Source organism: Oreochromis aureus, linkage group 20, assembly GCF_013358895.1.
Source record: "Oreochromis aureus strain Israel breed Guangdong linkage group 20, ZZ_aureus, whole genome shotgun sequence".
NCBI classification, from domain to species: domain Eukaryota; kingdom Metazoa; phylum Chordata; class Actinopteri; order Cichliformes; family Cichlidae; genus Oreochromis; species Oreochromis aureus.
Window position 1 is genome coordinate 2,309,012 of NC_052961.1, and position 27,145 is coordinate 2,336,156.

Here is a 27,145-nt window from a genome sequence, read left to right on the forward strand (position 1 = left end):
ATACGTTTGGATAGATAAGTAGGGATATCATATATCACATACAGATAAATATTGCTTATCCAGTTCATGGTGGTAGGAATGTTGTTCCTATTCGAGCTTCCACGGGGTCAGAAGCAGGGTCCACCCTGAACTGGCTGCCAGTTTATCACAGAGAGCCCCACACCTGCGACCAGTGTGGAGGGGAAGCTGGAGTCCCGAGAGAAGCCACCAGACACAGCAAACATGAGGACCCCACGCAGCTGGACGGGGTCGAACCTAGAATATCAAAAAATAGTGAAGGTGAAAAAAAGCGTTCATGTTTTCCTTCCTTTATTTGTGATGTTTTCAGTTTTAATCCTCCATAAACTTCCATTCTTCTGGCCTTTTTTTTCTCTTAAAATTACACTTATAGTCATTTTTCCTTGATTGAAAAATCTTAGCACAAGCACAAATTTGCTACTCACAGAAAACATCTGTAATTAACAGCGATGTGACTTTGCACCTGGTTGAAGGACCAGGAGATCAAACCTGTGCTATTTTCAGACTGTCACAGCCAGGCCAGTGCAGACGATTAAGAGCCGAGGCCAGAACAGGAAGTTTCTGTTTCCTTTCGAGGCTCGTGCGTCTTTCCGTGTATCTCTAATGAGTTTGAAGTGATGTCATAAAGTAAAAAGGTTTGTTTTCCATCCAAAGTTTCTCTCTTTTTGGTGTGTTTACGTTTTTAACTCTATAAAAAAAGAGCGTTGAGCTTCACTTCCAGGTCCATGCTGTGTGTTTCCATCGTCTCCTTGATCTCACTCTTTCCTCCTCTCCTTGTTGAGATCACACAGTAGTGACAGACAGCAGAGGGTTGTATATTTTTTTTCCATCCGGTGACCTCGAGCCGTGAGCCAGCAGCTCCTGGATGGTGATCCAGTTGTCGAGAATGCGACGATTCCTCCTCTTTGTGATTTTCTTCTGGCTCAGCTGCAGGATGTTGCTGCTGGGGAGTTATGCTGCACATTAAACTGGAGGCTCTGGGATAAATGGGGCTCTTCAGCGCCCCTGCCGATGACAAAAGATCCCTGAAAATAAAAGACTGCGTAAGTCAGTGCCTTCACGAACAAAAGACAAAAGATGTGCGTCGTAATGAGGTAAATGTGTCATTTTCATTCTTTTCTCTATTTTGTTTTTGTGTAAACAGTTTTTTAAGCCACTTGTCTACTGCACGATTGAGTCCTGTGGCTCTCACCAATAGGATGTATTCTGCCCCCTGGTGGACATAAACAGTTGAACTTAGTGTCAAATATTTCAAGGTGTTAAAATAAAATAAAATTAAAAAAAACTAAACATGCAGACACCTCAAACTTCTTTCTTTTCATACAACTGTACAAACGAAGTCTTTATTACTGTCTGAAGGGAAGCCTGAGGAACTCGTCGGAGGGTCGGAGCCACAGATACGACATTTCAGTGCATAACAAAGCAACACAATATTTAAAGCTACACATGAAATCAAAAAGCTGCACTGCAGTGTAATATCAGTATGTGTTCATTAAACTCTATTAGCTCTCTTCTTGGCTCAGTTGTCCACACTGCCGCTATTTTCTTCATGTTCTCACTGAGTTTACTGTCCTCCTTTAATCACTCAGCAGTTGAGCACCGTGAGACGGATCAGTGAAGTCAGACCTGTATGTTTTAAACACATTGATTTTCAGCAACAGTGTCTCTATAATTATTTAGGAAAATGGGTTATTTACTTTGAAGGTATGTGAGGTTTCCGCTCTTCTCTCCTGACCTCTGACCCTTTAAAGGTCTGTGCTGACAGGATTTCACAGGTGATCTCAAGGATCTCGGGTCTGTAATGGTTCACTGACCCACAGACAGAGAATTCACCGTTTTAGTGTCTGTATTTACAGAAAACCACAATGGCTGTTTGACTGATGGATTGTTGGTCTGGATTAACGAGGAGTTTGTCTTTGGGATGTTTTATGGATTTTCACACCAACTGTGCTGATGAATACAGAGGTGGGTAAATTCTTATGGCACACCACAATGTTTTAAACATTAGTCAAAAGTAAATGTGTCATTTCAACACCGTCATTTCTAGCAACCGATGACAGTTGGTAAACTTCACACTCTGAGGATAAATGTGGCACCTTTTATGTTTGTATCTGTAATAATGATTGAACTTCTGGGGTGTCGCTGTAGATTTTGCCCTGTACCTGTCTCCTCTCATGTAGTCCAGGCGGCTCTGCATCATGAACTCTCTTCTTCTTCTGTACTCTCGAGCTCTCAGCAGCTGCTGCTTCCTCTCCTCTTTGCTCCAGTATCGACCCTGTGCGGAGGACAGAAACCAGTTTAATGCTGGTTTAATGAGACTTTGTCATGTTTATTGGGCTAAGAAGCAAAATATAGGGACTAAAGTACTTCTTTCTGTTTTATGTAAAAGATTTAATGACAGTTGAAAATGATGTCACAGCATGTTTGTGACGATGAATCGAGATTTGCTCATCAGACAACAAGTAACAGCACATACTGGACATACTTTTTGTTTGAATCTCGGCTCTTTTAGTCCAGTTACGCGTTGTCATTATTGCTTGCAGACTCTACCTGTTTCATTTCACTGGCAGCATCATCGTCTGTCGTCATGCCGCTGCGTTCCTCGCGGATCTTCATGGCTCTGGCCTTCAGCAGGCGATCTCTGACCGGCCGCTTGGCCACATAGCGAGTCCCATCGCTCATGAATCTTTACCTGGACACGAAAAGAACACCTAGCATCTCATCTCACCAGCACACCAGGAGTTTCAGCTCTCTGGAAGGTTTGCTTTGAAAAGTTTCTGTTGCTGCTGTTGGATCTCTTGCTTTTCTTCGGCCTTGAGTCTTTAAGCTGAATGTACAAAGTTTATTTTTTATTGATTCCATAGCTCCAGTAGCTCAGGTCTACAGCATCTTTCAAAAGATTGTAAATTTAATGCATAGACACTGAAGGTCTTTAGCTTAAAATCATGTCAATCACTTGACTTCAGTTTTAGTACTTTACAGTAGTAAACCATGTTAAACTGGGCCACAGCAGCTTCTGTATCATTTTGATGAACAACTAATTTCTTTTTTTTTTTTTGTATGTCCCGTCCGACACTGTAGCAATCAGCATTATTGTCTGAAGGCCAAGAAAAATGCCCAACAGATTTTTTTTTCCCAAGTAGACCGTAACACCTTTTGCTATACTGGTCCACTTGATTGTCATATTTTATTCGACCTTTATTATTATTATTATTATTGTTCATTTTTATTTAATTTTTTTCATTTTGACTGATTACAATCAGAACGGAGAAGACGGGGGACGGGGAAAAGGAAACAAAGAGGTTGGGAAGAGAGTTAACAGAAGGAGGGGGAAAGAAAAATAGAGGAGAAGAGGGATGGAGAGAGAACAGACACTGACAACCTGCTTGATCACCTCCTGAGGAAATAAAAAGAAACAAGCAAAAAGAAGACAACACAGCAGGGAAACAATTCATTTCTAACCACTAGTACTCTTTCCTGATGTTCATAATCAAACAAATAACAATCTTGTAGTCGTTATTAGGGCCAGAGGGTTTTCTCAGACATTAAATAATGTCCAGCCTTGTAGGAGAGGAACCTGTGATGAGTCCCATAATATGCTGTCATCTTGCAGCTACCCCACCAGTTTGACTTTTACTTCTTTTTCCTTCAGTGTTATTGCTCCGTTTACCTTCCACTCCATGCGCTGTGGAGACGCGTTTGGTGATGAATGCGTCAGTCCAAGAGGTAAGGCCAGTCCTAACCGTGAGGCACCTGCATGTTGGTCCTCCAGACCACAGGGGCGCTGTTCACAATCCTCGGGCTTGCCGGCCCACTGCTGCCTGTGGCTACCCCTCTCCTCCCCTCTGCCCTGGCTCTGTCTCTTACTCGGTCCAGGGGTCCACCAGACCTTCGGAGGGCAGGGTCATGCAGCTCTGATAGCGTTCTAACGGTTTGCTGTGGCTGTGCTGCCTCCGGGTGAAATAGGGGCTCGACTCTGCACTTCCGCCTTCAGGCCTGTAGGTGGCTCCACCTGCAGTCATAGAAGTAATAGAAATGATCATCAAAAACCAGCAAGAAGTTTTACACGTTACCCACAAACATCAATTTAAAAGTAAGCTACAGTTTAGTGCTGAAGCAGGAGGGTGTTCTTTAGTTCTTATGCTTGTTTCTTCATTATAAACCTGTGGAAAGGTTCTTAAAACGACCCCGATATGCTTACAGAGAAAGATTTTACCTGCTCTGGAGCTCCGCCCTCCATCAGCCATACCCTTCTAGAAGCTGATCCCGTTTCTCTGGTCAGAGATCTGACGAAGGCAAAATACATCGAAATATCCACTATTATTAAAACATATCACAAAGGTCAATGTGCATATGAAAATAAAAGAACGCTCATTGCAGCAAAACCAAGACCTGAACTTTGAAGGCGTAGAGGGGGTGGAGCTTGAGCCATTTGCAAAGTTTCCATTGGAGGTTTCGTACTTCCTGTAGGTGCTCGGGGAGAAGGAGCAGCTGAGGTTTGAGTGACGCCGCTCTCTGTCTCGGTCCCTCCTGTGACGTCGAGGCGTGAGGGGGAGTTTAGAGGGGGAGGCGACTGAGGGGAGGAGGGAGGTGGAGAGGTCAGGCGTCTGCCTCCTTCATCTTCATCCTCCTGAAGAGGCGGGATCTGCTCCGTGCTGACCAATGGCGTGCTCCGGCAGCTTTCCCCTCCGGTGTTGTAGGCACTGGTGCTGTCTTTGTCGTCCGATCGCTCGCGCTCCGGGAGTTCGTTGATGGCTGACAACTCGTGGTGATGAGGATCGTCATTGTCCTCGTTATCCAAATCTATAAGTTCAGAAATAGAAGAGTCGCTTTATAAATAAATGAACTATAAAAATCAAAACTGCTTTGCTTTGTCTAATGACACCAAAGTAAACTGGATACATAAATGATGGCTTGTTGTTTTATCGCAGTTTTTTTCGAGTATAATTCTGTGTCATAATTCACATGTTTCCTAAACATCAGACGAGATGTCCGGGCTTGTTATTTGTTTCCTACCCCGGTGTTGGTTGTTACCTCCTTCAGAGGGTCCTGGTCGGCCCGCTCCACCCGCCACCGTCTCCTCCTCCATCATCCAGGCTTTCAGACATCTCTCCTGAGCTGCTGCATCTTTTGCGCTCGGAGAATATTGCGGCACTTAAACTCCAGGTGGCGCAGCTCCTCCTCGATCAGCGCCAACTCGTGCTCACTTAGCATCTCTTTGCTGTTCACGTCCACTACCGATTCAGAAGCTGTGCCTTCAGCTTCCTCCGCTGCCTCGTCGTCGTCCTCTCGGCCTTTAACTTCTGCTTCAGTGGTTTCCTTTCCAGCTCTCTCCTGCATCTTTCCAAATGTCTCTCATATTGATACTTGATCTCTAACAGCTCTTGGTAACGCTGGCACTCCTCCTCCGTCAGGCCCGGCATCATCATGGTCATTGTCAGAGGCTGGTGATGGTGGTGGTAATGCTGCAGGTTGGAGGTCAGGTGTAACATCAGATAGAGCTCATTAACTATGATGGTGTGTAACCACAAATATTGATAATCAGCTTTTTTATTGACAATAAATATGAGTAATGATTTCATATTTTCTGAGGAAGTCTGGGTTTGGGTCCTTTCAGTGCAAAATAATCTACCAGAAACATTTATTAGTATTTTTTAAAATACTAAATCAATGGTATACATAATGACAGATCTCAGGAAAAGTTGGTGAGATGTGTAAGTTTGTCAGCTGCTTCACAACTCTGGTCTGTGCTTAAACGTCAGAGTCTGTCAGAGAAATGCTTCAGACGTTTCTGACATGACAGATAGAATTTCCTTCATACCTGCATTATGGTTGGTAACATAGTATCATTATATCTGACAACACTGGTAGGTCTTTGCTTTTGCATTCCCATTTCAGTGGAAGTGTTGGTCCCATGGCTTGTTGCTATGAAACTACTGAAGAGTAACACTTCAGATGACAGCTTTGAGGGTTTCCTTGGTGCTGAGTCACATCTGAGCATACAGTACATCCCACAGGGAATCTGTCTGCGTTATTACGGACATCGTAAAGAAATGTTTCGTTTTATTACACATTTTTTTAAAATCCGTTCCTCTTATACAATTCGGGGTCCCAGCTATCATAGAGTGAGAGTACACCCTGAACGGGTTACCAGTCTGTCACAGAGTAGTCAACCATTCACACTCACATTTTACACACAGTCTTGACACATACAGTCAGTTTAAAATTACACTATTTAACCTAAACCCAACAATTTCTTTTGCACTGTTGGAAACCCCACACAGACAGGCCTCAGACTGGATTTGAACCCAGGACGTCCTTGCTGTAGGGCAAAAGTACTAAAAGTACTTCCATGCTGCTTGTTTCATAATGCGCTATACAAATTCCAAAGCAGTGTATGAGTCCATCAGAGTACTCTCTGATCCATGTCAGTGGTACTCAGTTTGTTTCCTGCAGAAGTATTTTACAAACGCTGGTCTCTAGGATAAGAACAACCGTGTGTAGTTGCACAGTTATGCTGATGCATGTGACTGACTTCAGACAAAGTGGAGGTTTGGAGCTTTTATTTAATGACAATAAGTAAATAAAATATCACCTAATAGGATTTGAGCTTAGTATACCTTATGGTGGTGATGGTGGTGGGGACTGTACGCTGCTCCTGCTGTTCCTCCTCCAGCTGCCCAGTCCAGACCTGGGAGAGAGTCAGAGCTGAGCTGGAGATCACGCAGGTGGAGGAAAGGAGGGGTGGTGTCTCCTCGACCATGCCCAGGGCTAGGGCTAGGCCTAGGGCTGGGCCCGAGGCCAGGACTGGGTCTAGGACTTGGCCTGGGTACAGAAATATGAGCATGGCAGAAAAACACTTAAACTCAAGTTTCTTCCTTGGAGCTGTGAGTGTGTCATTTTTTTCCCTAATAATTTGAATAAAGTTCCATTCTCTGGTACCTGGGGCTCGGTCCAGGTCTGAACTTCCTGGTGCTGCCTGGTGTGTTGGTGGTGTTGGTGTTACAGGCACTGGTCTGATCACCCAGCAGGTCATGTTCAGATGTATCCTCATAGCGGGTGCTGTCATCTGTCCGACCCACCCCGCTGTCCAGCTCCTGGCTGTTGGACAGCAGAGGTGCCAAGTTGAGCAGAGGAGGGAGGGGGACCGGTGGCTCTTTGTCGTCCTTCTCTCCTCGCTCGCCATCCTCTCCTTCTTCATCCTCTTCATCTTCCACCTCACCTTCTTTGCCTCCCCTGCTCCTCCAACAGGACAGGATGAACTGCCTTCTCCTCCTTGGTGGAGGCGGTAGTAGGCAGAAATATGAGAGGAGTTGAGAGAGCATGAAGTGCGTGGGTTTGAAGGAAAGTCTGCTCCCTCTAGAGTCAGCTCCATGTCCTCCTCTGGATCGATGGGGTTTTCATTCTGGAAGGAAAGACACACAAGCCAGTCCAGGTGAAAATGAACTAAAGAGGTCAAGAGCCATACTGCAGTGAGAAAAATCCTTTTGTAACAGTTTCTCAGGTTAGGCAACGATTTTCAGCACAGAGAGTTAGCTCAGTGTGCAGACTCAAGCTGAGGGTTAACAGGAGCTGCACAGCGTCACGCATCAGTGAGTGCAGAGAGCTAAAAGTTACATTTCCCCACTAGTCTCAATACAACAGAGTAGAAACGTGCTACCAGCTCCATTCTGGAGTTATAATAGGAATATTCTGTGGGAGCTGCTGTAACAGGTTTGTTGTTGACAAGAAAAATGAATTCATATGACTTTAATGTGCTTTATTGACACTGCAGATTTCTCATTAGCGAGCTCATGCATCAGTGTTTCCTTATGAAATTGATTTTTGACTTTGACTAATGTCAACATTATACGGTCGTCTGTTAAAATCTGCACACAGCACTGATTGGTTGAGTGTGTGTGTGTGTGTGTGTGTGTGTGTGTGTGTGTGTGTGTCATTCTGGTTAAACAGGGTTGGTTGTCCGACCCTCGCGCTTTCAGAGGCTTGGTTGTTTTGTCACCGTCAACATAAATTCTGATTGTTATCTAAAAACTATTAAGTCTACACTGAAATGTGTTGTGGCCTAGCGAGTTACTCAAAAACCAAATATGGATAAAACCATGGTGGAAAATAGACTCTGCTTAAAAGTACAGAAACCAGCTGATTAGGAAGGAGGCAAGAGGTAAAATAACTCATCTGCAGATCAGGAATGTGATTGGTCAGTTTCTAGTAATTGTAGTGCTGACGGCAGTGTTCAGATGTTTTATTCTGATGGGTGTCAGAACTAAAGCAGCCATAGTTTGTCCATTGAATAAAAGAAAACATTGCTCAGAATTTCCCAGAATGATGAAACTTGTGTTTTGATCGTCTCTTTTCTTTGTCATATAAACCAGAGTCGGCTGTTATCAGTGTCTTTATTAAACTTCAACACACTCTTCACTTTTTTCTTTTAGGTTTGTTGGACATGTGATAGTTTGTGCTGACAACGTGTTGATGTTTATTCCACAGTAGGAAGTGCGATGAACAGCTGGTCAGACCAGCAAAGGATGTTTGTGGATTCTAATGTTTTTATTGTTGTGTATGCTTTTACATGATTTTTGCAAAGCCATTAGTGGAATGAAACCGTGCCCTGGGAGAAGCTGAATGCATGATATATGCAAAATAAATATATATATTGGCTCAAACTAATTTGGTTGCAATTCTACCAGGATGTAAAACAGACATGCAGATGGCATAAATGTGTGTGTTATTATATGGCAACTGACTGACGGCTCACTCTTCTGGTTGACGTCAGTACACACACACACGCACACACACACACACACACACACACACACACAACACACACACACAGTGAACGTTCATCCATAATTATGTATGTGCGGATGTGTTTGAACTGACATGTATGAATATGGTGCACTGCTGTTCTTCCTCTGTCAGCAGATATGGACACACTGTGGGACCTGCTGTCATCCCAGAAACATTTATCATGGCTGTGTGTGTGTGTGTGTGTGTGTGTGTGTGTGTGTGTGTGTGTGTGTGTGTGTGTGTGTGTGTGTGTGCACAGAGCACATGTGCTTGTTCTATATGTCATGTCTATGATATGATGGAGGCTGATTGTGAGTTAATCAGAATGAAGCTGCTGATTTACATTCAGTCATTCAATTTGATATTTTCAAAGAAACTGTAATATTTAATGTTTGTATCATGTACTATATCTGTTAATGACCTGATATAACTCGTGTGCTGCACTTCTACTTATCGATATTTAATGTTAACTTTTCCTCTCATATGTGTTTGTGAATGTTTGGGAAGAAAAGAACATTTCACTTAAATACGAAAGTGTATTTAAGTGAAATGTTCTCAATAAATCACAGTAAATTCTGTGATGCTTGGAAGCTTGTTATGGACTGCTTGGCAGCTCTCAGTCCTGATAACAGAAAATGTCAGGCAGGCAGTACAACACAGTAATACAACAACATTGCAAAGACAAAAGTCACTGCATTATTGTGGAAGCTGCCCTTGAAGCATGTACACATTTATGCTAAAGTCAAATTTTTTAACATTGTGCAGTTAATTCATGTTTAATCTCAGTGTGAAGTCATACAGTGTATTCAAAGATTATATTTTAAAGAGCTCAAACAAAGAAAGTGCGTATGTCCCCAGTGACTGATATATTTACAGATCAGTGATGATCCAATGGAAACGGAAGGTTTTGCCTAATTCGTGTGACCCTGAAACATTATGTGGTGTATTTCATTATGACTGTAGCGAGACAGGAAAGGTCACCAGAGCTCCAGACTTAATATTTGAACAAAAAGATCAATTTACTGTCAATCCATGCTGTTGGTTTTCCATCTGCACTGGTCACAGACTGATGGATAGAAGCAGCAAACACATATCGTTCCTGTTGGAGGAAACCAGGACTGTAAGCACGCTATGAACTAGAATAGGATTTTTATGAAGCTTTCCTCTCATGTCGGCCACCCACGGCAGCACAAGTGATAGAAAGTAGGTTAGTAAACTGGGCTGCAGGCGAGCTGAGTGATGAAACAGGAGCGACACTGTTCAACCTGAAGTTACAGAGCTCCTGTTCTGTTCTCGAAAAGGAAGGAAAGCACTGTGTTATTTATTTATTCACTGGTTGAATCAGGATTATTTGATTAATTATTTAGCAAATTCAGGTGATTGAAGAGTCTGATTATGATGCCTCATGGACACTTACAACACCAGGACAGACTGAGGAGGGATTGGAAAGATGATGAATCAAAGTTTGTAGGATTCATCCTCTGGGGACAACTTAGTGCTCCTTTAGTGTTGTAGAGAGCAGTTAACAGGACTAAAATCTTTTAGTAATCTCCATCTGTGTTAAAGAGGACTAGTATTATTCATTAGTAAAAGTATGTGCACTTTTTAGGAGGCTGGTTTCATCGTGTTGCTACCTCTATGTCGGGCCTGGCCAGCAGCAGGGAGAAGTTGATGCTGTCCTCTCGGGTCAAAATGGCCACGGCCTCCTCTCTGTTCTGAATATCCACGCCCGTTAATCTGGAAGAGAAGAGATGAGTTATTTTAGAATCATTAGAAGGAATAAAAAAAGGCAGCTGTCTTTTTAAACTAGTCTTTGTTAAATGTTTTCTTATTTTAATATATAGGTGGATTTCCCACTCTTGTAGGGAGACAGCACATCTGTTTTAAAGGGCCTTCCTCCCTGTGGGGATGGATGTCATGGGAACTGGTGCTTACATCATCTGTCCACAGCAGGATTACCATGGTGATGGTGCTGCTGTGCTATTCTTATCACATCCTGACACTGTTTTCACAGGGTCGTCAGTCGGCGGGTTAGAAGATAACGAGAGTAGAAATGTCAGGAAGGTAAATTTGTTCATATTTGGCTTTGACAGGCAAACTCTGAGAACAGTCAGATGTTAAAAAGGTTCAAATCTTAATTAAACTTCCACTTAAGTCACCTCAGAGTTAAAAGCAAGTCAGTAAACTGGTTGAGACTACTACTACTCAGTCTTTGCCACATGTAATGAATTCTGTATCTTTTACATTTTGTGGTGGAACAGTCTCCAGAAATTACACCCGTCCATCTGTGGTGCTCATGTTTTCATGCTGTTACTTGTTGTCTTAGGGTTAGAAATAATAAGAGTCTATTCTTATTCAGCCCACAGCATATTAAGGAAATGCAGTCAATAGGTTACTGGTTCAGTGCCAGATGCTGGGCGCCAGAGCCACGGAGATTATTCTGTGAGGTGGAGGTGTTTGCCTGTCTCGATGGGCGGGGCAGTAGAAAACATTAAAGGCAGGCTGTAAGCTCCCATCCAATCAGAAGGTGCGGGAATTGCTGTACAGTATCACATACGTGGCTGCAGAGTTTGGGTGTTTCCCATGAAGAGAAATCTAAATCAACAATAAGGATTCAAAATGATAAACAGACAGTAGCTTCAGTGTGAGGTTTTCATTGCTCAAGCTAATTTGGTTGCAATTCTACCAGGATGTAAAAACAGACATGCAGATGGCATAAATGTGTGTGTTGGCTATATGGCAACTGACTGACGGCTCACTCGTCTGGTTGACGTGAGTACACACACACACACACACAGTGAACGTTCATCCATAATTATGTATGTGCGGATGTGTTTGAACTGACATGTATGAATATGGTGCACTGCTGTTCTTCCTCTGTCAGCAGATATGGACACACTGTAGGACCTGCTGTCATCCCAGAAACATTTATCATGGCTGTGTGTGCGTGTGTGTGCGTGCGTGCGTGCGTGCGTGCGTGCGTGCGTGCGTGCGTGTGTGTGTGTGTGTGTGTGTGTGTGTGTGCGCACAAGTGGCACTCAGTGTCACTTGTCTATAATGACTTTAGGATCTGAGCTAAAGCACCAAGAACCGCACACACATGAAAAGGATCAGCCACAGACTCGATGTTCCACAGATTGTTTGCACTGCCCCAATTAGACATGTCGACGATGGGCTCCAAAGCACCTGCAGACTGCCCAACCTCACGGTAGTCTAAAGTTGGTAGACTACTATCTAGTTGGTAAAGTAGTGACGGCCTTTAATGTGCTCATTTGTGTATGTAGGTGTGCGTTTGGTGGTGGGGAGGGCTGTGGAAGCTGCTCATTTACCACTTTTGAACGAGACGTGAGGCTTGATCGTGCACCGCAGAGATTTCCACAATTAAAAATGACTTGTTTAATTTAGGCACTAAAAAAGACTGATCTCGTCTCTGCTTTTCACGGATGATGTGGTTCTGTTGGCTTCATTGGGTAATGGCCTCCAGCTCGCACTGGAACGGTTCGCAGCCGAGTGTGAAGCAGCGGGAATGAGGATCAGCACCTCCAAATCAGAGGCCATGGTTCTCAGCCGGAAAAGGGTGGAGTGCCCACTCCGGGTCGGGGATGAGTTCCTGCCCCAAGTGGAGGAGTTCAAGTATCTCAGGGTCTTGTTCGCGAGTGATGGGAGAAGGGAGCCGGAGATCGACAGACGGATTGGTGCTGCGGCCGCAGTGATGCAGACACTGCACCGGTCCGTCGTGGTGAAGAGGGAGCTGAGTGTAAAAGCGAAGCTCTCAATTTACCGAGTCGATCCACGTCCCTACCCTCACCTATGGCCACGAGCTGTGGGTAGTGACCGAAAAGAACGAGATCGCGGATACAAGCGGCGGAAATGAGCTTCCTCCGAAGGGTGGCTGGCCTCTCCCTTAGAGATAGGATGAGAAGTTCAGCCATCCGGGAGGGTCTCAGAGTAGAGCCGCTGCTCCTCCACATCGAAAGGAGATTGCAGTGTCCTGTTCGTTTCCTTCGCTGGTCTGCTTTTGCCATGTAATTCCTGTTTGTCCTGTTTTTTGATTAGCCTCCTTTCTACTGCGAGTCTAATTTTCACTTAAAGCACGAAGCTGTCCTCGCTCGCCTTCTCTGGGATCCTTCTGTTTTCACATTTCAAAACTTGACATCAGGGTTTCACACCTTCTTCTTTCTCCTTCCTGCATCATGTTGGCAACAGGAGCCGACTGTTTGTTATTTGAGTCTATATTCACTCTGTAACAAATTACAAACAACGTCTAATTCAAATTTGGTTCATTCTTTGTCTGGACCCGAGGTTAACAACCATTACTTTACTGCTGCGTCCCACTTCAAGTGTTTCAGCGTCTCACCATCACTGTGTTTTAGAGCAGCTCTAACCATCACAAAGTTTCACATGCACAGCGTTCATGCGCAAGAACTATTAGAATGAGATACATTAACTCTGACTGACAGCTGTTTTACGCTGGTCTCTATTCTCTGACAAACAGAGAGGAACAGTGGTGGAAGCGCAGGGTGACATGTTGGCTCCCCCACCATTTCTCTCTGGCAGTCTATTTTTAGGGAAGCAGTAACTGGGCTGCTGACAGCTCGCTCTGATTGGACAGAAGTGTCCCAGGGGTCGCAGGTATAAATTTACATAGTTCGATCTGAATCTGTTTTAACCCTCACAGAGTCATTAAACCTGGCAGAGGACACGTTTGTACTTTATTCTGCAGGACATGTTTTTAACTTGAAACTCAAAATTTCAAATCAGTTAAAAACAGCACTTGTGTTTATTAATAACTGTGTTCTGTAGAAAGTGTGAAAGTGTTTCTTAATGACCTCCCTTTTGTTTTGAGTCTGTGTACCTGCAGTATTCGATCGCCCTCTCTGATGCGTCCGTTCTTGGCTGCGATGCTGTTCGGATTAACCTCGCATGAAAGTGAGAAATGATACATTACCTCATCAGTTAGGAAAGAGATCCATTAATAATAAATTAATTAATACATACATGAGTAAATCACTATAAGCTGGCCTAACTGATAGAAATGATGAGCAGCTGGTTCTAAGAAGTAATGAATGAAGCGATTAAATGGATGCATTAAATGAGCAGTAACACATGAGCCACGAATAAGGCGCAGGTACCTGTACTTAGGTGTATTTTGAAGGAAACAGTGAAACAAGTACCCTGTATTTTCTGGAGTGCGAGACATATTATGGAGTAACATGCAAGACCCTCGAAAGCGATGAAACAATTACACCATAGCAACAGCGACTAACGCACAAGTAGCCTGTAATTATATGTAGACCAAGTCAGGTTTTTGCAGGAAACAATAAATTAATTACACTGTTAGACTGCAAGTACCCTGTAATTATGTGTAATTTCATTTTTAGTTTTACAGGAAACAATAAAATAATAACAAAAAAGTCCATGTTGGAATTTTAAGTACTGGGTATTTCATGCTAAATTTCCGGAAAAACAAGCAATATTTCCCCAATTCCCTGCAAATTGCACATGAATACAGGGCACTAGTACCTTAGTCACTGCATAACACAACCCGTGCCCTAGAAAGTACAGGGTACTTACAGGGTACTTGTTTTATTGTTTCCCGCAAAAACCTGACTTGCTGCCCTCAAATTACACATAAGTACAGGGTACTTCTGCCTTATTCACAGGTCGTGTTATAAAGTGTTACCAAATGAGTTGATGGACAAAAAAAACTATTAAAGAGTGAGTTTAGTGAGTGAATTAGTAAATGCACTAATGACTGTCAAATAAAGGGCTAAAGAAAGATAGGTTCCTGTCTCCTGTTACCTCCCCAACATAAATGCCGAGATCCTCCTCATCGTCCGTCCTGTAGCAGACCGTCAGACCCAGCTTCTCCTGCTGGCTGGACTTGTACAGCTCCACCTCCTGCAGGAAACACGGGTAACACTGTTAGATGGTTCCTGGTGAGTCTCGCAGGTCCTCTCGTAGCTTTGTTTGTTCAATAGCCAATTCTGTGATTCTGCAAGTGTGAAGTAGTTGTTATCATAAATATTATATAAGTGGCTCCCCCTGTGCTTTACAGCTCAGTGTAAAGCTGAAACGGTCCAACATGACTAACCTGTAAAATATCTCACTGCTCTTCGTATCTGAACATTTGAAATACCGTTGAGACTCTCAGTCCATCCACGCTAACAGAGAACCAAAGGCTTTTCTAAAGTTACTGACCCATAACCTGAAACTTCACACACCCTGAGACCTGATCAGATAAAGTTTGTGCTATCTGCTCTGTTCTTTCACTGTATTTTATACACTGACACACAGAACTTGCTAATAACTAAGATGTAACAAATATTTTGAAGGGTGACAGCATCCATGTTTCTGAGGGAAACAAGAGGGCAAATAAAAAGGAGTTAGGAACGATAATGAGGTGAGATAGATGTGATGGAGAATTCCAAAAAATGATTAAAAGCCTGATCGAACTGAATTTGAATGCAAACCTTATTGAAGGATAAAACTGAGTACACAGAGCAAGTGAGCACTCTTCAAAGACCACCTCAAACCATTAGTAATAAGATGAGGCTTGTAAAGACCAGTTAAGACCATCAAAAAGACCATCATATATCCAGCAATCACCTCACTGGTTTTAGCTGGAGGGCATCAACAGAGGAAATGGACAGAGAGGAGAAGGTGATTTAGGAAGGAAATGAAGGATGAAATTTAAGGAAGGCAATTAAATCTGGAGATAAGGATGTAAGTAAGGGGCACGCCATCTAATGATTGTAATTTGAAGAACTGAATGACGGAGGAAGTCTCTGATATACCAGCCAGAAAAGAGCGTTTCCACTTGCTGGCGTCTCTAATGGCCAAACTGTCATTTGTCTGAGGAAACAGTCAAACCAGTGAAGCAGAAACAAAGAAAAGAGTCCATTCAGCCTGAAACAGCAGCCCATTAGACATTTATACAGTAAAAAGTGATCGCACTGATCTGACCTTCACTCACAACATAAGTCATTTTGTTTCAGTCACATTCCTGATGGCCTGATTTTTGCTGCACAGGTATAAATGTCTGTATTCTTAGATTTTTACTTCCAGTGATTTTTTCTTCTTCCTCGTCTTTATTCGTTTATTTATTCATTTTGTAACGGCGGATATGTAAAGCTAGCTCATGTACACGTAATATAACGTTTGTGCTTTTATTGTGGTAACTTCCTGTGTGACCGGAAGTGAACGATGTAACGGTAACTAGCTTGATGCACAAAAAGACGGAAGAAAGCGGAAAACTAATGCTAACGGAGAAAAGGAGAGAAGGACACGGTTAAACTGTATAAAAATCAATGGTTCTAGCTACAGTCGACAGGGGAACAAGGTTTGTAATGTACATGATTTAATTTGAGTAATGTGAAACGCATGACATGTATAGTTTAATAGAAAAGCGGTTAGACCAGCGTAATGAGCGGTTAAAATGGTGTTACCTTAATAACATGGCAATTGTTTTATTTGTTTGTCTAGCTCTTACGTTGGTTCGTTGTCTGATACACGGCAAGGAATAATAAAGGTCATTCAACAACCATCAGTTCTGGCCTTCTCAGTTCGACTGGATGCTACAGTAAGAGCTTGACCGCCGCCATTTTGCTACACCACGAGGGCTCAAGGTTTAACGACAATTCCCACGACGTCCAGCGGATGGCAGATGCAGGTCAGAGAATAAAACGGTGAAAGGCATAAGGAAAATAAAGTTAAAATGGAGGATTCAGAAGAAGACATTAACGAACAGTTTGCAAACAAAGAAAAAATATTAAATGAGCTGCAAGATAAAGCTCAAAGTGACTCCGCGGTTCCAAGGCGTTCAGAAAGAGCCAAGGTGCCAACAGAAAAAATGCTAACTTATCAGAGAGAAGAGATAAGTAAAAAGAAAAAGACTATTAACTCTTTATGAACAATGGAAAATACGAGTGCGAGAAACAAGAGAAAGATTAAAGTTGGACATTTCAGAGAAAGAAATGGCAGATCTTGCAGATGATGTAGAGCAAAGAAAAGATGAACTGCTAAAGTTGTACACTGAAATGAGAAGTCACATTGCACCTTCATCAGACATACGAAGAAAAACCGATGCATGTGAAGCAGTTACTCATGACATTGTGAAAGTCATCCTGGAAAGAATAAGCGGTGTAGATGGAGATTTTGATGGAGAATATGAAAGAAAACGCTCACGCAGACTATTAGAACATGATTATGCCCAATCCATTTATGGTTCAACTGCAGCATCGAAACGTAGCCAACTGTCTTCAGCCTCACATCTTGCTTCAAAACGAGCAGATGCAGCAGCAGAACTAGCAGCAAAGGAAGCAGAGTACAAGATTGTACAAGAGGAACAAAGACAGAAGGAAAAGATAAAGGCTCTAGAAGAGGAGCATAAGAAGCAAATGGCAGTTCAAACATCAGAGCTGGGCGCTTGAAAGCCGAAAGGGAAGTGGAAGCCGCTCGCGCCAGGTTGGACGTCTACAACACAGAGTTATCGCAACTTGATGATGCATATTCAGTAAAGATGGAAAGGGTGAACCCAGAGCATACACCCAAACACACTGTACCATCATACACCTTACCGGGCGCCAACAGCCCCTCCTAGTGTCAGCCAGCTTGCACAGGCGGTACAAGACAGCATAAGAATAAACAGACTCCCCACGCCAGAACCAACAATGTTTAGTGGTGAGCCAATAAAATTTATTGAATGGAAATCCACTTTCATGTCACTTATTGAACAAACTGGCATGTCAGCAGCAGATAAACTGTACTATCTAAAAAGGTATGTAACTGGCTCAGCTCGCAAGTGCCTTGAAGGGACTTTCTTCAGAAATGATGAAGAAGCGTATAACGCGCTTGGGCAAAGTTAAACCAAAGGTATGGACAGCCATTTGTGCTACAAAGGGCATTTAGAGAGAAGTTATCTGGTTGGCCTAAAATACAGTCGAGAGATGCTGATGGGCTAAGGAACTTTGCTGATTTTGTGAATGCATGCATGCTTGCCATGCCTCATGTGAAAAGGACTGCAAATACTCAATGACTGTGAAGAAAATCAGAAACTGTTGCATAAACTGCCAGACTGGATAAACACAAGATGGAACAGGCATGTAACAAAGATACTCATGGACGGTGGCGAATTTCCCAGCTTCAGTGAATTTGCCTCCTTTCTCTCACTTGAAGCAGAAGTAGCATGCAACCCAGTCACTTCCATACATGCACTTCGCTCCACGGAAACAAATGATGACAAAAGAAACACAAGAGAAGTCAAAAGAAACAAGGCAAGTGTATTCAACATTAACACAACTGAACGAGATGCAAAGACTAAAATATACAACAGTTCTTCATGCACACTGTGCCAAGAGTCGCATCCACTTATAAAGTGCCCAAACTTCCTGCAAATGACCCTGGAAATGAAAAGGAAACATGTAAAGGATAATAAACATTGTTATGGTTGTTTAAAGCAAGGTCACGGTGCTAAGGACTGCAAACGGCGTCTCACTTGCGAAACCTGCTCTAAGAGACACCCGACCTGTCTTCACGATGAGAACTACAGCATTAGTCTGCAAAGAGAAAGGCAAGATCAAGTGAGTATGGACAACGCAACACAAGGGAACTCACCTGAAAGTGCAACAGCCATGGCGTTAAATGTCGCTAGAGCAGAACACGCAGTCAGCACGTCCATGATAGTCCCAGTATGGGTCTCAACGGCTGCTAATCCACAAAAGGAAAAACTAGTCTATGCGCTACTAGACACACAGAGTGACACTGTTTTTTTATAGATCAGGATGTAACACAGAAACTGCAAGCAAACGTGTGCCCTGTAAAACTCAGACTAACCACAATGATGGGTAAAAATGCAGTAGTAAGCAGTGGAAAGGTGTGTGATCTTCTAGTGAGAGGTTACAATTCAGCAACAGTGCTAAGGCTCCCAACTGCTTACACAAAGGACTACATACCTGCAAATAGAGAACACATACCAACATGTGACACGGCAAAACTGTGGAGTCATTTGTCGTCCATTGTAGATGAGATTCCACCGCTCCTCAGTTGTGAGGTGAGTCTCCTGATTGGTTATACTTGTCCCCAAGCTCTGGCGCCCAGACAAGTACTCTTAGGCAAAGACAATGAGCCATATGCCATCCAAACTGATTTAGGATGGAGCATAGTTGGCAACTCAGTGCCATGCAATGCATCAGAGACTACAAGGAGTCTCTGCCACAGAATAACTGTTAAAGAAATGCCTCCATGTACTCCTGCAGATGCAATACGTGCACTAGAAATGGACTTCAAAGAAAAGCGAAATAAAGCGAAAAGATGGTGTCTCAAAGGCGACCTCAGGTTTCTTGAGAAACTTGAACAAGGCATAACACAAACAGAAAAGGGACATTATGAAATGCCATTGCCATTTAAAGAGAGGCCACAAATGCCAGATAACAGACAACTTGCTGAGAGCAGACTCAATCAGCTTAAACGTAAACTAATGCGCGATGAAAAATACAAAGGGGACTACGTCACATATATGAATGACATCATACAAAGGGGTGATGCCGAAGAGACTGATGATAACGGACCTGAAGGTGAGACATGGTACATACCGCACCATGGCATCTATCACCCAAAGAAACCAGAACGGCTACGTGTGGTGTTCGATTGTTCAGCCAGGCACAAGGGCACATGTCTTAATGACCATTTACTAAATGGCCCTGACATGATAAACAACTTGACTGGCGTGCTTGTCCGCTTTCGACAACATCAGGTGGCACTAATGTGTGACATTGAAAAGATGTTCCATCAATTCAAAGTCAACACAAAGCGATCGCGACTATTTGCGCTTTTATGGTGGAAAGGAGGAGACATGAGCAAACCACCTCAAGCTTATCGAATGACTGTACATCTCTTTGGCGCTGTTTCGTCACCTGGTTGTGCAAATTACGGATTTAAAGCGCTTAGCCAAAGAGAACAGCTCAAGTACCCCGCAGCGGCACAGTTTATAACCAGAGACTTCTATGTCGATGACGGGGTAACAAGCGTTGAGACAGTGAAAGATGCTGTACAACTCACAAGAGAAGCACGTGAGCTATGTGCCAAGGGTGGACTAAGGTTACATAAGTTTGTGTCTAACAACAGTGTTGCACTCAAAGACATTCCTACTTCAGAACATGCAACAGACACAAAAACAAAGGACTTGACATTCAGTGAATCACAAACAGAAAGAGCACTCGGTATGTATTGGAATGTAGAAAAGGATTGTTTTACATTCAACATAGCTGTAAAGGACCATCCCCCAACCAGACGCAGCATCCTGTCCACAGTCGCAGCAATATTTGACCCCCTGGGTTTCATTGCTCCGTACGTTCTCAACGGCAAAAGAATCCTACAGGAAATGTGCCGCCAAGGTACAGACTGGGATGATCCACTCCCTGAACATCTCAACCCCCGATGGCAGTGCTGGAAAGAAGATCTGCACAACTTGAAAAGGTTACAAATAAACAGATGTTATGTTCCTGCATCGTTTGGAGATGTGGTAAAAAGAGAACTGCACCACTTTTCTGATGCAAGTACGACAGGATATGGACAATGCACTTACCTAAGACTGATAAACAAAAACAAAGAGGTACACTGTAGTTTTGTAATGGGCAAAGCTCGAGTCTCTCCAACAAAGGTCACCACAATTCCGAGGCTAGAGTTGACCCCAGCTGCAGTATCAATCACAGTAAGCAGCATGCTAAAGGAAGAGCTACTCTATGACAATGTGAAAGAGTTCTTTTGGACAGGTCACACTGGGGTACATTGGCAATGAAGCAGGACGCTTCCACACATTCGTTGCCAATAGAGTGCAAAAAATACGTAACAATACTGCACCACAGCAATGGTTCTATGTACCGACGAGTGAAAACCCGGCTGACTTAGCATCAAGAGGCACATCAGTAGCGGAACTGCTATCATCAAACTGGCTCACAGGCCCTCAATTCTTATGGGAAAAGAAGTTAAATCTTCCAACTAAGGAGTCCATTGAACTTTTGGTGGGAGATCCAGAGGTGAGAAAAGTGCAAACACTTAACAGCCAAACTACAGAACACCGAAGTCTCTGTGACCGTCTCACAAAGTTCTCATCCTGGTCACACACTGTCAGTGCCATAGCACGTCTCAAACGTTTCCTACTCAGAGACAAATCAAAGTCACTCAGCACTGTAACTGAAAGACAAAACGCTGAAATGGTGATCATCAAAAACCTACAAGGACTAACATTTTCAGACGAGATAAAAACATTAAGCAAAGGAAAGGCATTACCTGGGAGCAACAAAATGTACAACTTGGATCCTTTCTTGGATGAAGACAGTGTGCTCAAGGTGGGAGGAAGGCTACAACACTCATCGCTTCCTAACACATTCAAACATCCAACTATCATTCCAAGAAACCATCATATTACAAAACTCATAATCGCTCACTGTCACGAAAAAACAAATCATCAAGGAAAGAGCTTCACAATGAACGAAATACGGTCCAGCGGTTATTGGATTCCCAAGCTAAGTCAAACAGTATCAGACTACATCCGTCAGTGTGTGACATGTCGGAGACTAAGGAGAGCTGTGGAAGGACAAAAAATGAAAGATCTCCCCACAGAAAGAGTCGAACAATCTCCGCCTTTCACATACTGTGGTATGGATGTTTTCGGCCCGTTCCTAACCAAACAAGCAAGAAAAGAAAACAAAAGGTACGCTCTCCTTTTCACTTGTTTCTATTTACGAGCAGTACACGTAGAAATGTTAGAAGACCTGACTACGGACGGTTTCATTAATGGACTAAGGTGCTTTATAGCTCTGAGAGGCTCTGTCAGACAAATAAAATGTGATCGAGGTACTAACTTTGTAGGTGCCAAAAATGAACTGTGCGCAGCACTGAATGAAATAGACACTGAAAAACTGACAACCTTTCTATCTGAAAAACAATGTGATTTTGTGTTTAACACACCCCATGCTAGTCACGCAGGTGGAGTATGGGAGCGACAAATTCGGACTGTGAGAAACGTCCTCAACGCCACACTTGCTCTCGCAAAGAGGCGACTCACTGATTCATCGCTCAGAACCTTTCTCTATGAAGCAGCTGCAATAGTAAACAGCCGCCCCGTTGACGACAGACAATCTCAATGATCCAAACAGTTTGAAACCAATAACTCCAAATCATCTCCTAACTATGAAAACCACAACAGCCTTGCCTCCTCCAGGACAGTTTGTTAAAGAGGATCTGTATGCTCGAAAGCAATGGCGCCAGGTACAATACCTAACAGAGCAATTTTGGAGCAGATGGAAGAGAGAATATCTTCACAACATCAGGGTTCGGCAGAGATGGCATGCTAATAAAAGGAATATGCAAGTAGGTGACATAGTGATGGACAAGGATGAAATACTGCCACGATCCCAATGGAGACTTGGTAGAGTTGTGGACACCATAACAGATGAAGATGGACTTGTGAGAAAGGTCAAAGTAACCTTTGCAGACAGAAACCTTAGTAAAAAGGGTGAACATTTACATAAGATGTCTACAGTAGAACGCCCAGTTCATAAGTTGGTTCTGCTGTTGTGAAGAGCAAAATGTTGTAAGAAGTTAAAGTGCAATGAAAAGTAGTTGTTGCATATAAAAAGGTATTATCATTGTTAAGTTACCTGTTTGGAAATTATTTGTGTTTTATTTTGTTTGTAACAGCAAATAATTTGGTGGGAGTGTAACGGCGGATATGTAAAGCTAGCTCATGTACACGTAATATAACGTTTGTGCTTTTATTGTGGTAACTTCCTGTGTGACCGGAAGTGAACGATGTAACGGTAACTAGCTTGATGCACAAAAAAGACGGAAGAAAGCGGAAAACTAATGCTAACGGAGAAAAGGGAGAGAAGGACACGGTTAAACTGTATAAAAATCAATGGTTCTAGCTACAGTCGAGGGGAACAAGGTTTGTAATGTACATGATTTAATTTGAGTAATGTGAAACGCATGACATGTATAGTTTAATAGAAAACGGTTAGACCAGCGTAATGAGCGGTTAAAATGGTGTTACCTTAATAACATGGCAATTGTTTTATTTGTTTGTCTAGCTCTTACGTTGGTTCGTTGTCTGATACACGGCAAGGAATAATAAAGGTCATTCAACAACCATCAGTTCTGGCCTTCTCAGTTCGACTGGATGCTACACATTTTTTTAAAAAATGATAATTTAACTGGTTCCACCATGAGAAAAGGACAATGAGCTGACCAAAGGTTTTAGGATTCATTCATGCAAAAATACAAAATATGATACTGATAAATATTATACACAAGTTAATTTCATAAATTAAAAACAGACTAGTATCAGAGTACTAATGAACTACACGGCAGTCATGTGAGGCTGAGGTCAGGTGTGGTGTCCTGGCTGTGCCCAGCAGGGAGGAGGCCCAAAGACACACTGGACAGGGATGGGAACAGCTCGGTGTCCCTCCAGAAGAGCTGGAGGTGGTGGAGACTGCTGCCCCTGAAACCCCTCCTGGATGAGCAACAGAAATGTCGCTCACAAAGGTGCATGCAGAGTGAGCGCAGTAGTCAGTTTAGTCTGAACTCTAAGACCCCGATGTTGCCTCAAATAGAGAGTGTGCTACTTTAAGTCTTAACATGCATCAGTTGTGCAACATCATCTCCAGACAAACGAACAAAGATTTGTCTCACAGACCGAAACTACCGTCTCCTACGCTGCAGTCGATAAAGAAAGAGCTCGGCTTCAGTTACATTCTGATAATCCATCCACTGTGTGGCTCATATGGATAAAATTAAAATGTGAACACAGCCAGGCTTTTTAATGTGTTTCAGTCTTATTCTGGATATCCTTCACATGTAGTGGAACTGTGAATGGATTCTTCTCTCTTGCTTTCACAGTGAAGACACGTGATTGAAAATGCATGAAAATTGAGTCTTTGCTCTGAGCTGACATGATGAACCACAGCTGGGAGCCCTGCTTTATATTCCAGACGTATTCATCAGGATAAGTGACTTGCATGTGGCTTTGTGCATGTAATTTTCATGAAGTCACAAATTTGCCTCCGGCTATGTGGAGGTTCCTCTCAGGATGGGGTCCAGTGCTTGAAAAAGGTTGACAACCATTGTGTTAGTGAATGGGAAAAACTGCCGAAGGAATATTGGAGCACTTTCATTTTGTGTCATTTGGTTGTTGGAAATGCAGCTGAAGCTTTCTCACCTCATATTCCAGGTCATCCTGCCTGTCCACCTCGTGGTTGGATACATCAAAGTAATCATTGGGGTCGTTGTATTCAAACACACAGCTGGAGACAGAGGAACCAATCACCATCGTATCCAGTGTTAGAGACATTTGTGGAAACTCATCTTGAGTTTTAAATCAATGTTTTTTTAGTGTGAAGAAATGACCATGAGTCAGAACGTACAACTCATTGATCTCGTACGGCACTGCCAGGTGAGGGAGGGGAGGCGATGGAGAAGGTGGTGGGGGAGAGGAGGAACCTCCCTGACCCTGGTGGTGGTGGTGATGGTGACCCCTGCTTCTCCCCAGGGTTAGAGTGTTCTGGAAACTGATGTCAGTCTGCGTTGCGTTGTCAACACAGTCGGGGATCGCCACCATGGCAACAGAAGAGACGGAGGAGCTGACCGTCCCGTTACCGCACACCAACGTACCTGAGGAGGAGACGCAGGAGATTCAGGAGCACAGACGACAGAGCAGAACTGAGTTTAAACTGAAACTGTTTGGACATTTGGAAATATAAACGTTATAATATTTTTGATGATTTGGAGATGTCCCACACGGAACTACGTCCAAACAAATAGTTATATTTGGGGTGCTTATTGCTAACCCAGTCTTATCATGTATCAGCAGAAAGATGTGAAAATTGTAACTACAGGGAGTGCAGAATTATTAGGCAAATGAGTATTTTGTCCACATCATCCTCTTCATGCATGTTGTCTTACTCCAAGCTGTATAGGCTCGAAAGCCTACTACCAATTAAGCATATTAGGTGATGTGCATCTCTGTAATGAGAAGGGGTGTGGTCTAATGACATCAACACCCTATTTCAGGTGTGCATAATTATTAGGCAACTTCCTTTCCTTTGGCAAAATGGGTCAAAAGAAGGACTTGACAGGCTCAGAAAAGTCAAAAATAGTGAGATATCTTGCAGAGGATGCAGCAGTCTTAAAATTGCAAAGCTTCTGAAGCGTGATCATCGAACAATCAAGCGTTTCATTCAAAATAGTCAACAGGGTCGCAAGAAGCGTGTGGAAAACCAAGGCGCAAAATAACTGCCCATGAACTGAGAAAAGTCAAGCGTGCAGCTGCCAAGATGCCACTTGCCACCAGTTTGGCCATATTTCAGAGCTGCAACATCACTGGAGTGCCCAAAAGCACAAGGTGTGCAATACTCAGAGACATGGCCAAGGTAAGAAAGGCTGAAAGACGACCACCACTGAACAAGACACACAAGCTGAAACGTCAAGACTGGGCCAAGAAATATCTCAAGACTGATTTTTCTAAGGTTTTATGGACTGATGAAATGAGAGTGAGTCTTGATGGGCCAGATGGATGGGCCCGTGGCTGGATTGGTAAAGGGCAGAGAGCTCCAGTCCCACTCAGACGCCAGCAAGGTGGAGGTGGAGTACTGGTTTGGGCTGGTATCATCAAAGATGAGCTTGTGGGGCCTTTTCGGGTTGAGGATGGAGTCAAGCTCAACTCCCAGTCCTACTGCCAGTTTCTGGAAGACACCTTCTTCAAGCAGTGGTACAGGAAGAAGTCTGCATCCTTCAAGAAAAACATGATTTTCATGCAGGACAATGCTCCATCACACGCGTCCAAGTACTCCACAGCGTGGCTGGCAAGAAAGGGTATAAAAGAAGAAAAACTAATGACATGGCCTCCTTGTTCACCTGATCTGAACCCCATTGAGAACCTGTGGTCCATCATCAAATGTGAGATTTACAAGGAGGGAAAACAGTACACCTCTCTGAACAGTGTCTGGGAGGCTGTGGTTGCTGCTGCATAATGTTGATGGTGAACAGATCAAAACACTGACAGAATCCATGGATGGCAGGCTTTTGAGTGTCCTTGCAAAGAAAGGTGGCTATATTGGTCGCTGATTTGTTTTTGTTTTGTTTTGAATGTCAGAAATGTATATTTGTGAATGTGGAGATGTTATATTGGTTTCACTGGTAAAAATAAATCATTGAAATGGGTATATATTTGTTTTTGTTAAGTTGCCTAATAATTATGCACAGTAATAGTCACCTGCACACACAGATATCCCCTAAAATAGCTCAAACTAAAACAAACTAAAAACTACTTCCAAAAACATTCAGCTTTGATATTAATGAGTTTTTGGGTTCATTGAGAACATGGTTGCTGTTCAATAATAAAATTATTCCTCAAAAATACAACTTGCCTAATAATTCTGCACTCCCTGTAATGTGGACGTGTTAAAAAACGCCCTTCCTCATTCCACATCAGACTCTACTATTAGAACGTTTGACTTTATAGCAGAAATAAACATGTTTACTGAATCATACCGTCCTGTCTGTTTGGTCACTTTTAGCTCCAACTGTGAAAACTGAGAATGTTTTCATTTTCTTATTTATTTAAGATTCACAACGTTATCATTTTACAATGTAATGAACAGTTAAGCGCACAAATGCTATCATTTGCTTTTGGGCGGATTTAGACATGTAATTCTTGTTGTGGTGCAGTCCTCAGTTGGACCTAAAACTGCATTATGCATGAACAGGCTGGCGAAGTCAAAGGAGCAGCTTTGAGCTACAACCTTCAGAGGTGGCCTAAAAAGGCTGTTGTAGCATCTAACGTGATGAAGAGCTCAGAGGTCATGATATCACACAAAGTATCAGTCCATCTGAAGCAAAACGCTGCCTTCACATTTCAGGCTTTGTTTCCTCAGTTTAAAATTGGAGATTCCCTCAGCTGACCTCCAGAAGCTCTGCAGAGACTGTGAATTGGAAATCTCACCTTTTTGTAGCCCAGACTCCCGGCTTATACAGACTATTTGCACCTGTGATCTGTCTCTCACCAACATTTTTGTCCACATCAGACCAGGACTGTCTTTTCTATCTGCTGGAGATTTTTTTTCACACACACTAATCACCTCTCACAGCTGGATTATATGTAGAGGCTACATTTATAAATCATTTATCCTGTCTTCCTTCTTTCACCCTAACCAATCACAGCAGATGGCCCCGCCCCTCCCTGAGCCTGGTTCTGCCGGAGGTTTCTTCCTGTTAAAAGGGAGTTTTTCCTTCCCACTGTCACCAAAGTGCTTGCTCATAGGGGGTCATATGATTGTTGGGT

The 27,145-nt window shown here is 43.1% G+C and overlaps 1 pseudogene; it reads right to left on the bottom strand.

Moving 5' to 3' along the window:
• Positions 1 to 405: 405 nt before the first annotated feature.
• LOC120435190 lies at positions 406 to 24,489 on the bottom strand (annotated as a pseudogene).
• Between the last annotated feature and the right edge of the window lie 2,656 nt (positions 24,490 to 27,145).